Source organism: Puma concolor, chromosome C2 (genome assembly GCF_028749965.1).
Source record: "Puma concolor isolate L17-30 chromosome C2, mPumCon1.1.hap2, whole genome shotgun sequence".
NCBI lineage: Eukaryota > Metazoa > Chordata > Mammalia > Carnivora > Felidae > Puma > Puma concolor.
The window spans coordinates 141,399,606-141,414,108 of record NC_141675.1 but is presented as its reverse complement, the minus strand read 5'-3'; the positions used below and the strand labels follow the sequence as shown (position 1 = coordinate 141,414,108).

At 42.7% G+C, this 14,503-nt stretch overlaps 1 pseudogene; it reads right to left on the bottom strand.

Moving 5' to 3' along the window:
- Positions 1 to 781: 781 nt before the first annotated feature.
- Positions 782 to 14,120, bottom strand: LOC147577557 (uncharacterized; annotated as a pseudogene).
- Between the last annotated feature and the right edge of the window lie 383 nt (positions 14,121 to 14,503).

The window sequence follows — 14,503 nt, the reverse complement described above, 5'->3', positions numbered from 1 at the left end:
TCACCACGGGATTATGGTTAGGTTGGAGCTAATGCATCACCAGGGAGGTGTGCTCCAGTAGATCATTTATTTGATTTAATGACTGAAATTTAGAACTTTTAAAGCTAGTGTTCATTTAACACGTATTGCGTAACAGACATCGTGCACTTTATACGCGCTATCTCACTTAAGCCCACTGTCCTTCTGAAACAGTCGTGAGAAACAGTCTTTACTGGTGAGAAAATTGAGGCCTACAGAGATTAAGGAACTCACCCAAGTTTCATGTAGTCTAGTGCTCTTCAAATAAAGCATTTCACAGCACAGTTTTTCTCAAGCTGCCTTTTTGGTGTTCATAGCTTTTCATTAGAACAGCAGGAAAAGGATACCTGATCAGGCTATAACATGCCTAACATTCTGGCTGTAGGCAGCAAGCAGGGTTTTGGAGAATTGGGACTCAAAACAAGGACTCCTTTTACGAGATAAGCAGTGTAAATAAGATGCACAGTCTGAAAAAACACCCTTGAATGTGACGTGCCTACTTCGGAGCTCCATGGAACTAGAGGTTCGTTCCAAGGGCTAAGAGGAGAAATTGATCTTGGCAGGACAAGAGCTTGACCACAAATGTGGGCTAGGCTGAGGGGATGCCCTCAGAGGACAATACCATGTCCTAGGGGTCATGGCTGTTCCTTTGGTATTCTCATAATTTTTTCCCATTGTCTTTTTTTTTTTTTTTTGGTGTGAATGACTTCTGAAGTTACAGCTTGTACTTTGCAAAAGAAAAAAGGCCATAAATGAAACATGATTTTAAATCAACTAAGGGCTAAAAGAGATTTATTTGGTTACAGTGCATAACTGTTTGACAAAATGTTGAGAAGTCGCTAATACCAGTATACATTCAATAGGCTCACAATTACAATTAACTATTTATTTGTAAATGATATAGTCAATTATGGGGAAAAAAAAAAAACTGCATGGAAATCCAAACCTGAAAAAATCTGTAAATTAAATCATTAGCTTTTCTCTAACAAAGTCAGGAAGGTGGGGGACTAGTTCTTGGATTAATTTTACTGTAACATTAATGTAATGCTTCGTCTTTTTCAAAATAGTTCTCTATTCCGTGTAAGACTCACACCAACCTTGTGAAGTGTCAGCTGCATTCTGTGGGTAAAAAAACAGGCTTAGAGAGGAAAAGTGGATTCTCTGACCCCACGACATTATTATGTGGCCAAACTATTATGCTTGAACCTAGATTTGGGACTTAATTTCAAATACGAAATTTTTAAAATTAAGTCTTTGTATCTTGTAGGGAAAAGACAGGGGTTGTCTCTCAGACATCATTTACCATGCGAATTGGGAAAATATTTCATTTTTTAAAAATATTTCATTTTTAAAAAACAAATTCATGGTCACAGCCTTTCCATTCTCTCTTAAGTTTCAAATAAAAGTCCTAACTTTATTTAAAAATTTTTTTTGAAGTGCTAACTTTAGAGTTGTGAATAGAAAATTGTCGGGGCACCTGGGTGGCTTAGTAGGTTAAGCGTCTGACTTCGGCTCAGGTCACGATCTCATGGTTCGTGAGTTCGAGCCCCGAGTTGGGCTCTGTGCTGACAGCTCAGAGCCTAGAGACTGCTTCACATTCTGTGTCTCCGTCTCTCTCTGCTCCTCCCCAACTCCTGCTCTCTCTCTCTCTCACACACAAATAAATATGAAAAAAAAATAAAAAAAGAAAATTGTTAAACAAGGGGGAAAATAATACCAACTTTTCTGTTTAAAAATGTTGCCAGACCATCCATGATGTAACTGGAGAGGAGCAGTCCTTCTAAGTTTTAACTACAAAGATATTCTAGAAATTTCTTGCAGAACGGGTTTAGTCCATATTTCTTCCAGGGCAGTTATGAAAAGTACTTATGGACAGTTACGATGAATAAACCATAACTCTGAATTAAAAAATGACACGAATACGTTTTCCACTAAAAGATACAAAAATGGGGGCTTGAGGATTGAAGTAAAAATGCTTGCGTTCAGAATGCTGCTGATCAATCTTTTAAATGACATTACTCTCTTAAAACTTAATTTAAGGTGGAAGGAACGTCCTGGTGACCAGATCATGATTAACAGAAAATAAGACAGCTTGATGTCTTAAGTTTATCCAGCGGGGTGACTCATGCTTCTTTGTCGTCCTCCCACGGCAGCAATTTGTTCCATGCGAATGCTAGTAACAGGCATCATACCCTGTTAATGCTAACATGTAGGAGTCAGTCGGAGGTAAAAACCCCTATCACGATTAGCATTAACAGCATACAGCCTACAGCAAGCCTCGAGCATTCAGGGGATGAGGCATAAAGAATTTAAACCACAGATTTCCCCTTCCTGGTCTGCGCCACCTGCAAGAGAGAGAGAAATGGTTGTGTGTGCACATGCAGTTCTAATGCTGGAGTGAGGGAATAGAAGTCTGAGAGCAAAAATGGCCTTTATTTTCTTTTTAAGGGAGAGAGTTAGCTCATGAAATCCTCGCAAGTAATTTGTTGGATAGGCTAGAGAAATTGGCAATCACAAGACATGTTTACCTATTTGTAAGACTACTGTCTGAAGACTATTTGTAAATTTATGGTTTGGGGTGCCTGGGTAGCTTAGTTGGTTGAGCATCTGACTCTTGATTTTGGCTCAGGTCATGAATCCAGGGGGGTGGGTTCCACACTGAGTATGGAGCCTGCTTAGGATTCTCTCTCTCTCTGTGTCTCTCTCTCTCTCCCTTTGCCGGCCCCCTGCTTTCTCTCTCTCTCTTTCTCTCTATCTCTGTCTAAAAAAATATGTTTTAAATTCTATTCTGTAGTTGTGAATTGTTTATGCACAGGTATCATCTTCTTTTGAAACAAAACAAAACAACTCTTCAAAAGTTGCCAAATGCTAAAATGCAAACAGGGGATTCTGAATTCTGATAGTACTATCTTTTTTGATTTATGTTTTACCTGGGAACTAGATGATTTAAGTAAAGGGCCAAAATATTCAACATAGTACTTTCTGATTTGTAAGAATTAAAACCGAATTAGCCTAATTTGTAAAGGTTGAGTTCAGGCTAGAATTTTATTCGTGGTAAACACTTGAGGCTTTACCTTTATTTTTTCCAAGAGATATGGTGCACGCAGTGGGGATCTCTCCTATAAATGAATCCATCATAAAATGGCCCCATCTGCTATTTAGAGATTCCTGTGGCCAAAGCGCTACCCGGCGGCTTTGGTTTTTGATCTACGTAAAGGAAGTATGACTTAAAAGTGCTGTTTCTCAAACTTCTTGTCTTCAGCAAGGAGTGGATTAAAAAAAGACAAAGATGAATTTGCTACTTCCTGTTGGAGTCTGATTTTACTCTCTCAGATAAAGTGACATTTCTCCCACAAGCTTCTGGTTTCGGTGTTACTATAGCAGAACCTAGAAGTTAGAGTACCATTCAAGCATGTGGTCTCTTCTGTGCAAGAGGGGAATCACCTTCTCCTTTATTTCATCATGAAACCAGCTAGATGTAAAACTGTGATTAAGTTCAAAAGAAATGTATAAAGTTAAAAATTCCCCAATGAATGTATTTTGACAGAGCAGAATACCGTGGTTTGGAAATTTCCAAACCAAGGAAATATATCATTCTTACTGATAGTAATTTTTTTTTCTTAACTTTGCTGTTTTTTGAGATGAATTAACTTAAGGATGAAGAGCTCTAAACAATGATGCCAATTCAGGATTTTAATTCATTTTTACAGATTTTCGGTCAATAAAGATTATAAAAATAACCTTTTCCCCCTATCCACAGTGCCTTAGATACAGTAAATACTCAATACATGTTAATATCCCAATGTTGGTTCCTCTCCAACCAATATAATTCAACCGTTTCTTAAAGAGTTATGTCTAATTCAAATTTAAGGTAAATTGTTTGCATCTTGTTCTACCCATAAATTTTTCTATTCTCTAAAGGTGACATCTGATCACAGGTATTAAAATACATGTAGTATAATAATTGGATTTTTTTCTCTTTCATCTTTTTTTTTAAACAGATTGCCTGATTACAGTGCTCAGAAAAGTGACCAGTTGTTCACAATGTGCTATACTATAGTAAACATTCTAACATCTTTTTTTTTTTATTGGTTCAAACTTGAAAAGTATGCCGAAGTGAAAAGGGTCACATAGGTCTTTTGTTCTCAGTGCTCAAACACAAACTGTGCTATTGTGTATCTAGACAGACTTCTCAGGCACAGTTTGTCTAATTACACTACACAGTCTGAAATTTCACTTAAAACCCAAGGAGAGGTGAAAAACATTAACCCCAGTATACAGACTAAAGGAGAAAATATCTTAGAATGGCCTAAGAAGTATATTCAATAGACTTTTAGATGTTCGATTGGCCAGAAGGCCCATTAGTGTGGAAGTGATGCTCACTTCCAGTGTTTTTGACCAGGCTTCTTAACCAAATTAACCAACAACTGAAGTTTTCTGCCTTCCACCGTTTTCCAGAATTGCTCCGTGTCTGAGTGGAAACTAGTGACCACAGACAACAAAGGTTAGTCTAATAGCCAAGACACTGGGCAGAAGATGCTGTCATGAGGCAATGAGGAGTGAAGTGGCCCTTTCTGGCACCAGTATAGTCACCCCACTGGCAGGAGAAGAATTAGACACAGTGATAGACCCAGCCATCGACAGCCCCCAGCCACTAAGCATTTGATAAGAATGCGACAAGCATGATTTCCAATGTATAGCGATACAAGAGCAATTTATATGGCTCACTCAAAATAGAGTCTTCACTAGGGTCATTCTGAAAACCTACCTCAAACTCCCTCACTCCACAATACTTTCAGGCCCACATCCATTGTCAAGATAAGCTTTACCACTGAACATCTTTTGAATAATGATATAGGTTCCAGGCTAAATCTAGTACTTTGGAGAATTTGTTAGTCATTGTCAAAACCATCCCTTCTCACCTTGGATAAAAAATCTACCAAGATGAAGTCCTGGATATGTACTAGATAAATAATAATACTGGATACCTTTTATCATATGGCAGGCCTATTTTTCCTCTCTGGTAAGGCATTACCAGAGGTGTCTCTGAAGGGTGCATTCTGGGAAATTTTTCCTTAAATTATGCTTTTTCTGAGAATGACTTTTTTCTTTTTTTTTCTGGAGGAGGGCCATGTCATTTCAGTATATACTTTTTTTTTTTTTTTTTTTTTTTAAGTAAACTCTGCACCCAAGTTGGGGCTCAAACTCACGACTCTGAGATCAAGAGTCGCATGCTCTACCAACTGAGCCAGCCAGGCACGCCCTGATCCTTTCATTCTTACCTTACTCATTTGCCAGGAAAGACGTTATCAGCTTTGTATTCAGAGCAGAATATATCCTAAGTTTGTCACTAAGGATCTCTTCTCATAATGAATCATGACATATCCTTCCATAATTTTATATATCTCTATATTTCCCCATTTTTCTTATTCCCAGTACCAACTACTTAATTTTTGCATACCAGAAGAACTGCATGCCATAAAGTTTTCTTTTAAAAGAGTCACGTGGTTGAATTTCATAACTAAGCCATCATGAGTTGATTCATCCTGAAATGTGCAAATACTTGGAAACTATTAATTTGTTGTCAAAAAGTGAATATACATGAATTGCTACTGAAAGGCAGGATCCTGTATTGATATAGCAGTAAGGGCAAATTCTAGTCCAAAGCCATCTTAATGGGTGAAAAGTAATTAGGCGTTCGAAAATTAAAATGATTAAATCTAGATACGTTAAGTATTTCCCATTTTCTTATACACCAGGGAAAAACATAATCATTAAGATGGCATTCAATGTGGATCCATATTGGGATCCGATCGCTAGAAGTGACTAGTATACAACTGCGTAAGAGAGCGTTGTCTGGCTTTCCCACCAGAACTCACGCTGATTCTCTATATTCTGAAATTGCTGTTTTGGCTCAGGTCATGAAAGTAAGCAGTGAAGATTAATGCAGGTATGTAAGGATCAAGGACCCGAGAAAATTTGGACCTGTCGTAGTTAATCTTTACAGTGACAATTTCTTGATTACCTTTTTGACCTAAGGTCAGAAGATGAAGGTGGTTGAAAACACGGGTCCTCAAAGACCTTCCCCTCTAAAAATGCCACATCTGTCATAGTGCCTCGCTTTCCTTCCACTCCGCCTGCATTTCTTACCATTCGAACCATGTCCTTTGGGCGGGAGAAGCAAGGTGCCAGGTAGGGTTTCAGGTAAGCTGTTCTTGAAATGGAAAGGAAGTATCTGGAGAGGGAGAAGCCCCTCTCATTGGCACTGGAACTTGGACTTATTTAGTGGGTTGGTTAGCTAGTCATCTTTGAAAGCAGAGATCAAGAACTGAGAAGAGAGGACTCAGGGTGGGTAAGTTTTAATGGGGATGAAGAATGATTTAGAGGAAAGATGATGATGTACTCCCACCAGTTCAAGAGCTCATCCTTTTCCCGTCCGGCATGAAACAGTCACCAATTGAGTACCTGAAGCAGTGCTGCTTGAGTTTTAGTTCAGTCCTCTGTGTCTGAATTTCCTACATGGTCTAAAATTTCCTAGAAAAGTGTACCATCTTAGTAATTCCTCACACAGACCTTTAATATTGTGAAAAAAGAAATATTCACAGGAATGGTTTTCTAAACTGTTTTTTTTTTTTTTACGTGTGTGCAATGTTTAATCGTATGTGTTCTGTAGCATATGATCATTCTGTGTTACATCTCAGCAAATGAGAAGCGAAGGCAACTTCTGTGCTGTCAGGAAACGGGCCAAAGAATATTATGTTTCCTCTCGAATTCACATGAATTCCCTCAGTAAAAAGGGGTTGACCGTGTGGCTTGCTACTGATTGAGATGGTCAGTGATGGGGGTCCATGTCTTCAAAAGCACACAAATGCATCTTCTAAAAGTAAAATGCGTGGTCTGTAAGTGTCATCCATATCCTGACCTCCGGGTGAATGGTAAAATTACTCTTCATATTATTAACTTTTTTCTTACATTTAAGAAAAACTCCCTATAGAAGTCATTGCTGGGGAAAAAATGATCATCAACTCTCTAGGTCATGATATTTTCTTTCACCTATTTTCACAAAAATCTAGCATCCCTTGATACTTCTAATTATGGATCCTGTAAGGCAAATACCTGCTATTTGCCAAATAAGGGCTCCTTCTTGAAAAGGCGGGTTTGCATGTGAAACAGCTGTAATACAACATACCTTTCTGTATTTTGAAATCCAGAAAATGAATGTTTTTAAAGATATATGCCAGTAATGATATTAACACATAAAACTAAGCCTGACATACTTTTGCACTGTCTCAGAAGACAGCCAGTGTGGAATTCACAGGATCACTATGGAAACATCATATTGAGTGGCCGTTTTAACTGTGAATGTACAAATGAGAAAGAATCTGGACCTTAGAGGATTACTCTGCTTTTCCCAATTTTAAAACCAGAAAATTTCACTGAAACCACTTGTGGATCTTATGTACAAGCTAAGCAGCCTTCCCAATAGATTTTTATTACAGACAGTGATTAATACCTTCACTTTTTCAGATAAGGATGTGGGGAAAAAAACAGGTTAGAAGTATCTGCCCCCAGAGCCATTCTGTAGCGTAAGCAGAAGTGGGTCCAGAGCCAGCATGAGTCCCCTCCCCTCCTGTCCTGAACCAGTGTCTCAACACCGGACCTCACACTGGCTCAGCTGCCAGCCCCAAACTTGGGGAATATGTTACTAAGCAAACATGGATGAAAACAAGGAGCAGGAAGGAGACAGCTTGGGATGGGGGGAGACGCATTCTTTCTCTTTAAATCACGGCCATTCATTCTTACTTCATAAGTACTCAAAGGTTTTTCCACGTGCCTAACCACTTAAACTTTTTAATATCATACTTCCATAAGAGAATCTTGATAATCATTTTCTTTGTTTGTAATTTATTTTCAATATCCTTGCTCCCCTCTCTATCCCCATCTCCCTCCAGAGAAAGGAAACGTGATGGCAGTTGTCAACTCTGGCATGCTCTGTCATCCTCGGAAGAGTCTCCTCCTCCAGAGACCTTCTCTGTGCCCTTGAATTCACTGTATTTATTCCCAACGTGGAACGTCAATAAAATGCCTCCTTTGGAACTTACTATGTGCAACCTGTTTGTCACTTACGTGGACTTCCTCGCAAGAAAAGTCCTCTTTTCTATTTCTACACACAGCGATGGCCCCACACAAGGAAGAATTTGTGTCCTGGGAAGGATGTGAGACAAACTGATGGAGTTTGTGGGGAACAAGAGGCTTGGTTTTTGCCTGCTTAAAAATCAGTTTTCTCATGATGTATGGCAAGACCCTGTTACACAGCAAACACCATCCCATCCCCTACTTACAGCCCCGCGGTATTTTACGCAACGTCTTCACGTACCAAATGAGGGTCGTATTTGATGCTCCCCAAGATGTCCTCTGCAGATGTCATTTCGCACGTACACTTAGGCACTAGGACACCTACTTCCAATTGCTCCTAGGATATGGACTCGCCCGCCTTGCCTTCTTCTTCTTAGTTCTTCTCTCACGGAGCAAATTCTTGGAGCCTGGGCCCTCTTCAGTGCCCGGTGCGACCCTTCCTCACTGCCTCCCCCAAGACGGTTAGTCCTGGTTCTGACCTCCATCAAAGCTGTTTTCACACTACGCTGGGATGATTTCTTCTTGTCTCTTCTGAGGTATACTTGAGGGCAGAGACTGGGTCCTATCTCAGTGCTTGATACATGACTGACAGTACATGCTGTTGGGTAAACCCCTGAGATGCTCCAGAGGTATTTCTGTCTGCACACTCGCTTTGGCTTTGGCCCTGGGGCATGACTGAACTAACGCAGATTCTTGGAGAACTGGCGTAGTGGCAGTTTATGAATGCGGAAATGTATTAAGGAGGTCTGTTGCTTTTCCGCATTAGTAACTCACATTTAGCGGATTTGAGGCTTGGAACTGAGTCCACAAAGTATAATCATTATAGGATAAAGCTGGAGAATGCTACCAGAAATAATCTGAAGTTGTGGGTAGAAACTAGGTTCCATTCCTGTGTTTTAAAACCACACTTGGATGTCATAATACGTGTTTTCATTGTTGGTAGGGGTGTGCCCTTATTAGGAGATAAGTGCCCAAGCATCTAGAGGTGAGATGCCAGGTCTTCGTAGAGACAGAGAGAGATAGGCAGACGGACAGGCACAGAGAGAAAGAAGGCAAATGTGGCAAATGTTAACAATTAATGTCTCAAAGTGAAAGGTCGAGGCGTGTTATTGGTCTGTTGTTTTCAACCTGCCTGCGTTCCGTTCCTGACCACAGCAATGGTCCTAGCTGTGCGGTGTTCGGCAATTTAACTAAACTCTGTGTTAGCTGCTTCTTTAAAAATGGAGATAATGATAGAACCTGTTCAGAAGGTCGTTGTGAAGATGAAGTGACACAATGGCCATAAAGCATTGAGGGTGGGCGCTAGGCTCACACTCAGGGCTCAATGGATGTTAGCTGCGGTACTAAGGACATCGGTCACGAATACCTGCTGAGTCCCTGGAATTACCTGGCTATGTGCCGCCTGCTGCCCTGGCCGTTTGAAAAGTACAAGATACATTTACAACTGCATGGTTGAGTCATCCCCTAAATTAGAGGCTAGCAACAAACACATACAAGTCAGAGGAAAATCATCCTTTGGTATTCTAATCTTTGAATCATAAAGGTACGCCAAAATGTTTCCGTGGAAGCAATTTTCCAAAGTGTTTTATGAGTTTCTCGGGGCTACGGAGGGAAAAAAATGTATTATGAAACTGTTAAAAACCCATCAAAACCGAACAACCTTGTCAAGAACTTCTAGAGGCCATTTTGTACCTACATACCTCACTCTTTCGGACTGTTTTTGTATCTCACTTTCCAAATTGGTTTCTTGAAATACGCAAGATCACACACGTATGCACGCTAAGTGCAAACACTTCTATGGGTCTCTGGGCCATGCACTCGTTTGACTTCTTCTTCCTCATAGCAGCCTTAGGAATGACTTTTATCATCCTCTCCATTTATCCCTGGTGGCACTGGGGCTCAGGCAAGTGAAGTCATTTGCCCAAGGCTAAAGCGTGGGTAAGCAGCGGTGCCGCTAGAATACAAACTCGAGCAATCTGCCACCGGTGTCCATGCTCTGAACCACTATGCTGGCCCCACAGTGGCTGAACAACATAAAGGAGCACAGCACTTCGTTAGGACAGCCAGGAACTTACACCGTGTGTACAGCATTCTCATCATGGAGAATTGCGTAAATGCCGCTGAATGTCATTCACTTCTGCAAACATCAGCTTCACAACTTGATCACATGAGCTGTGTGATATTCTTCACTAACCTTTCTGCCTTTGCCTTAACCCCATCTGCCCGCATGTGGGTATTATTTTCCAGACCTGATTCCGAGTTGGCACAACACGTCAAGCCATGCCACTTGACCGATGTGAAGTCTCTTTTTCTGGCTAGTATGTCATCGGCGTCTACGGGTGGGAATTGTGCCTTTTGGTTCACTCTTCTTCCACGCTGCCGAGAGAGCGCCTTGGAGCCATGAATGAAGATGCTGAACTGCTCAGATGTGTGATGTGTTAATTTGAGGATAAATGTGCTTTTGGTCCTGACTCTTGTAAGCCCCAAGACAAGACTGATGGACACAGCTTCAGTGTTTTATGGCGGGTGAGTCTTATGCAGCAATGAACAAATTAGCATTGTTGTTTTCTTTAAGAGTCTGAGATAAAGGGAATATATACATATAAGAAAGATGTAGTCAGAGAAAAGGTGGGATAAAGAGCGGCCTTTCAAATTTTAGCATTTTTCCTTGAGACAAAGTGTGTCATTATTTTCTTATTCTGGCCCACTCAGCAAACGTGTGACAGCTTTGAAGCCAGTAAGATGGATGAAAGACAAACATACATTCTCCAGTCAATTGTACTGGTGCTTACTCACTCTGACTCTTTGGACAGAGGGGATATGGATTCACTGAGTCCGGCTCTGTCTTAGAAGATGTATGAAAGTGAAGTGAAGTGGTAAGTTATCATGCTGGAATCACAGAATTTCTTCATCAGTTTGAGGGACTCTAGAGATGACTCAGTCCCCACCACCCATTTTAGAGATGAGAAGAATGAGGCACAGGAATTTGCACAGAGGTGGGACTAGAGTCCTACCACGGTTCTCAGGCTGGTACCTCTTCCAAAATACCAGGCTTTTGCTCTGTGGGCGGCAGGCCCACCACCAAAGCAGTAAAGCTATTAAAATCAATAGCTTGAGCTATGATTCACAGCTAGTGACTCACAAAAATGTAGAGACACCAACGAGTCAAGGACCAAGATGTCCTGTCTAGGTGCAAGGTGGAGTCCACACGTCACTCTCTATCTTTCAAGCTATTCAAGTTCTACCAGGTTAGAACAGGGATGGATGAGGAAAGTCCACCCCAGGAGGGTTGTGCCTGAGCTTCAAGGAAGGCTGGAGCCCACTGACACGGATACAAAATTGTGTGTGAGGATGCATATTTTCGCTTCTTAACATTTCTGAGAAAAGCACACATGGCTTCCATTAGATTTAAGGTAGGAAAAAAGGGGCTTAAGAACTAATGCTCTAAAATGAAAAACCTCCTTTAGACTGAATGGTAGATCTTAGTCATGACATAAAATAGCTGATGAAAAAACTCTTCAGAAGTTGAAACCTAGGGGGCTTTTTAGGGGTGGATTTTTTGATTCACCGAAGACTGATCTGATGAGCTATGAAGAAAGATGAAGGTTATTAATTTTCCATGTATGCCACTGGAAAGTAGAGAATGACAAAATTCACGGCACATCCTAAGTAGTTTAACTACTTATGTTACATGCCGTTGACCCAGCAATGTACTGTTAGCCCTTCCTCCAACTTTTAAGATTCCTGAGGGTAGGGCTGTGCTGTTTGTTCACTGCTGACTGCTCTCCAGCGTCCAGCACAGTGTCTGGCCCAGACAGAACGTGATGATGGCCTTCCCATTTAGGGAACGTGGCATTTACGGATTTTTTTTTCTTTTAAAAACCAGTAAGTTATACTTTTTACATATGAATAGTTAGGTAAAAACAGAGTAGGAGTTTGTGCAAACGCCACTGTTCGGTCTTGAAACAGTGTAGGTCTCAGCCAGCACTCACGTTACTCTTTCTTAATACGTGTGGTGATGAAACTCTGTCCTGTGGCCAAGGTGAGCTGCCCCCGCCATGTGAGAGAACCCAGTTATTACAGGCCATTACGGAGTAGCCTGTGCAGCAGAAGTAATGACTAAAAGCGCTGTGGTTCTAAGGAAGGAATCAGGGAGGCAGCAAAATATGATGGGAAGGAGCCTGAGCTGAGAGGTTTCATGTCCCAAGTCCCCCACCCACCACCGGCCAACCCCCAACATCCCACATCTCACATCTGCCCCTAACAGTAGGCTTTACACTAAGAACCTAATGACTTTACCAGAGAAAACACAAATTCTCTGAGCCACAAGTCCCCACGGACAAAATGGGGATAACACCACCTAACCCTGCAGTTTCTTATCATTATGACTATTAGAGTAGACAATATGCAGGAAATTGCTTTGTCACCTTCGTAGCTTATATCACTGTTCGCATAGATAAGCAATTAAATATACATGCCCATTTTAAAAGATCAGTCCTGTGATTATTAAAAGTTTGGCTGCCCTAGTTCATTTAGATTCTACATTATGTTAAAGCCATATAAAAGAGGCACTTCTTCAGGGAGATGAACGGAGATAATGAGCGACTTTGACTTTGAAACATCTACATAACATTAGGGGAAAAGTCTATCTCCATTGAACCTCAACTATTTGGCGCAAAATATAAATTAAATTACAAGCATCGTTAGGTACTGTCGGCCTCTTGAAATCATAGGGGAATCCTAGATTTGCTGTGTGGCACCAGAGAAGTAACTTCACCTCTCTCGGCCTCAGCCCCCTCATTTTTAAAGACTGGCTTCTCATTTATATCTCTGTCAGCCGTCAGCTTCAGTAATTCTAGCTTAAATTTTATTCATAACCGTCCCAATATGCCTGCTTAGGACGATATAAAATTCGAAAGACCGGGCCCTGGGGTTTTATGAGAATAAAGAAAGATATCCAACGTGCTCCGCAAAACCAAAACAAAACAAATACAGAAACTAAACACCCCCCCCCCCCCCCCCCCCGTACCCTGGCACCACGGGGGCAAATCAATCCCGAAGTTCAATGGCCTTACGTCCATTATACAGACATTGGGATCTGATAAGTTAGGACTCGGACTTTTGTTAAAATTAAGCTATACGATTATGAGTTGCGTTTCCAAAGAAAATAGAAAGGACACGTGTTTTGAAGGCGGTCCCTTCAGATCGACCCTGTCCCTCCAAGTGTGTTTTGCACACACTTGGCCACCCCGCTGGTTAAGCTCGTCCAAGGCCAGGTCACGGGGACCTACCGCCTCCGCCAGCCAAGGGAAGCTGGCGCAGAAGCTGCGTGCGGGTCCTTCCACCCTCCCTTCCCCGCGCTCCCCCCCACCTCGCCCTCCGGGCGCCCCCCCCCCTCCCCCAGCGGCCTCCCTTCCCGGGCGCGGCCCCGCGCACTGCGCCCCTCCGACGGGCGCTCGGCGGCCACGTGCGCGCGGGGCGGGGGCCGCGGCTCCGGGGGGCTCGGAAGGGCGGGCGGGGGCGCGGGGTCGGCGTACCTGGCGGCCCCGGGCGGCCTGCGCTGCGCCCGCGCTCGCGTCTGCTCTGGTCCCGAGGCTGCAGGCGGCCCGACGTGGCCGGCCGCGCACAGGAAGCCCGCGCCAGCGAACGTGCGACCCTTTTATAACCCACTTGTGACTCATAACCGAACGGCCGCCTTTTCTGTAAAACCCCCCGCCTCGGCCCCCTCCTGCCTGTTCTTGGAACCTACAGCTTGAAAACTTTTTTTTCTTTTTAAAGGAAAAGTCGAAAAAGCCCAGCGCCCCGAGGATTGGTGTTTTCCCCTCTCCCTTTCTCGTGGGTCAGTGTGTGTGTGTGTGGGGTGTGTGTGTGTGTGTGTTCTCTCTCGACACACGCCGCGAACTTTCCTGCCCCCGCGCAGCCGAGCTCGGACTCCAACCTTTGTTCTTAATGAAAAGGAAACGCATTCAAATGAGCGCTCAGTCGGCCGGAGGGGAAGTTGCTACTTTTTGCAACTGGGTGGCAGGGGTGTCTTAACAAAATCCTCGCGCAGGAGAGAGAAGAGGGAGCCGCAGGGAAGCAGATGGGAGACTTTTCCTCCCCCACGGAGTCCGCGGAGGCAAGAGGGTCCCTCACAGAGGAAGCAGTGGTCAAGCGGCCCCTCCATGGGACTCCTCCCGTCTCTACCCTTCGAGAGTCAGCGTTTGGTTGGGGAAGTATCCGTGGGGTTTGATACAGCCCGTATCACCCACATTTGTACTTGGGGATGCGAGGATACAGGGCTCGAATCTTCTTTCATTTTGACCTCAGCAACATTCTTTCCCTGATCCCTTCCCACTTCCAGAACATA